Source organism: Geospiza fortis, unplaced genomic scaffold, assembly GCF_000277835.1.
Source record: "Geospiza fortis unplaced genomic scaffold, GeoFor_1.0 scaffold237, whole genome shotgun sequence".
In the NCBI taxonomy this organism is placed as follows: Eukaryota; Metazoa; Chordata; class Aves; order Passeriformes; family Thraupidae; genus Geospiza; species Geospiza fortis.
In genome coordinates, this window is record NW_005054319.1 from 2,930,803 (window position 1) to 2,933,633 (window position 2,831).

The 2,831-nt window shown below is 43.3% G+C and overlaps 1 protein-coding gene across 1 annotated transcript in view; it reads left to right on the top strand.

The window, feature by feature from the left end:
• PDGFA (platelet derived growth factor subunit A) overlaps window positions 1-2,831 on the top strand; it is a 30,369-nt gene that overhangs the window by 10,632 nt on the left and 16,906 nt on the right. The gene's annotated exons all lie outside the window — the stretch shown is intronic.

Sequence of the window (2,831 nt, forward strand, 5' to 3'; positions counted from 1 at the left end):
GCCCTTCTGTCCCTGCAGCAGTGATTTGCCAGGCCCTGAAGGCTCCTGATGCCTCCCCAGTCCTTTAGTTCCTCTTGACCCACATCTTCCTCACAGACAGGCTTTCCCTCCATTGTGTCAGCACACAGTTATTTTAGTTTGGAAGCAATAGATGATTCCAAGAAGTATCCTCATTCAGTTGCTTTTTAGGCTTGTTTCCATCCAGTATTTAGGTATCAGCACATGAGTTCTGCTGTTATGAGGAATTTTCTGTGCTGACATTTCTATTGCGAGCTCCTGCCCATGATAAATTTTAGCTTCATGCTGGAGGTGTTCTGGACATTTCTGCTTACAGTCTTGGTTTTTTTTTCCTGCTATTAATCCCTCATTTCATCTCTCCTGGAGAATCTGTAAAAAAAAGGCATTCCCATGATGTTTCCATTAGGCCACATATTTTTATCAGATTGTATTTTCGTTTTTACTTGGCCACCACACTGTACTGCAGGATGTAGACCTAGAATCTACCCTGACTGAAGTGTGGTGTCACTGATTATATACCGTTTGAGAAGCTAATCAGTTATTTCACTGTCTTGCTCTCAAAGAGTTTTTATGTAGTGATATTTTCTGGATCTGGAGGGCTTGAGGATTTTTATTTTTGTTACATTAGAGACAAGTAAAAGGAGCTTGTTGATTTGTTGAAGACTGACCACCTCAAAGTTCTGTGTAATACACTTGAGAAATTGTACAAAATGAACACCGGGGAGAAAAATACAAAGAAGAAAAAAACATTTGTGCACAAGGCCAAATCCCATGCTGTTGGCACAGCTAGCCCTGTTTATACCCACTGAAAATGTGACCTGCAGCCTTCATCGTTGTAGATCAGCACTGTGTGTGGCAGCAGGTGTTAACAGGTGACACAGACACAGCAGCTTATCTGGTTTGTGCTGCTTCACTTCCAGTATTTGCAACATCTACAAAATGACATTCCTTTAACTTGTGTAGCGTGAAGTAGGGCAGCGGAACGTGTGCTGGATTGTATTTTAACTACAACATTAAAGCCAGCTTTAAATTGCTGCATAAATTCATGATGATCCTCTACAAAGTATTACTGTTTCTGGTTTTTTAACTGTTGTTTGAATACCAAATAGCCACAGGAACTGCATATATCTTTCAGTTTGTAAAACCAAGTGAAACAAGGACAGGCTTTTAAAAGGTTGATTAAAGTTTATTTTTGTTGCGTGTAATTTTCAATGAGACTGGTTTATTCTAACAGCTGTAATAAGCATGGCAGATCTGAGAGCTGTTTTGTGATTACTGGGTCCCTTTCTTTGTCTCTGATGATGGAGGTGTCTTAATTACTGTTTGTTTTCATAAATTTTAAGGATTAGTCATCCTTTGACGCCAGATGACTCAGTTGTGCCATACATTTTCCAATCATGGTGTTCAAAGGCTTGATGGAGTTGGGTTCTGATAGGAAATTTTGAAACTGCTTCAACCCATAGTTAGTCTTTCAGATAAAGTGTTCTGGTATGTCATGGCCAGCTCTTAATCTGTTGACATGGAGAGCTGACAGTTTCAGAATATACCTTTTAATGTGGGTACTTTAGTTGTTGCATCTGTCTCTGTAACTTTGGTTTGCTGGATGAAATGAAAATCATCTCCAGATCCTGTTGACACAACGGGTGGTGACTAAAATGTGGATCTGAACTCCTTGCTCTGTGAAAGCTCAGGCAGATCTCCTATTGGCTTTAGAAAGGCCAGGATTTTGCTCTAGCTTCTCTCACTGGCATTCAGAGGCCCTTGATAGTTGTGACCCCAGAGCCAGAAGAGTTTTTCTGGGAACAGGGAATGGAATGGGTTTTTCCAGCCACCACTCTCATTTTGTGACAGTGTTGTTCCAGTTTTGAAAGGGCAGGGGAATGATTTTCGCAGTGTGAAGATTGATTTGGAGCATTGCATCCCCACCAAACACACAAGGAGATCGTGGCTGGGGGTGTCACTGTGGATGCTTTATTTGGTAGTGACTGGAGCTTTTGGATGGACCAGCCTTTATGGCTTTGTCACGTAACTTCTGTAGAGACAACCAGCCTGCCCTGTCCTTCTGCTCCCTCACCTCATTTATACAGCATCCCTGTGATTTGTGGTCTTCTTGTTTGCTGGGACAACCACACTGCAGTGCCCTATTGTCAGATGAGTAGGTCTGAGAAGCCATGATTTAATTGCAGTGGTTTCCATTGCAAGCAAATGCTCCACCTATTCTGCAGTGTTCAACACAGTTGAGAGCTAAACACAGGACCCCTTACAAACTCTCTAGCTCTCTCCTTGCCCACATTAGGCCATATTCCCTTGCATGGCCCTGACCATCATGCCCACTACACTTAGCACAAGTCAGTGCCCAGCATCCCATGAGCCACTTCAATACCCCAGAACATCAGTGCTCTGCCCTCTCTGCCATTCCTCCTCTCCTGGCTGCCAACCTGTGGGTCAGGATGTCCTTGTGTTCAGTATCCCCCCACCCCAACATCCTTCTGTTCTGCCTTGGTTTCTTCAGATGAGAGATCCATATGTAGCCAGAGCTTCTCCAGCATGATCCTTCCTCCAACCTCAACTTGCCCTCCAGACATTTTTATTTTAAGGATGCCATAAGTGGAACAGTGCAGTTGTGAACAGTTGGAAGGACTGGGGAGAAATATTCTGTCTGCCAGCTTTCCACAATAAAGCCAAAGGCTGGACCCAGTTCAGGAGTGGTGGCTCCCTTGGACTTAAAAACTTGAGAGCTCTTGTGAACAAACCCCAGGTTATTGCAGGGGGTGAGTAGGAATGAAACTGCTTTCTAAGGTGATGTTCAGATC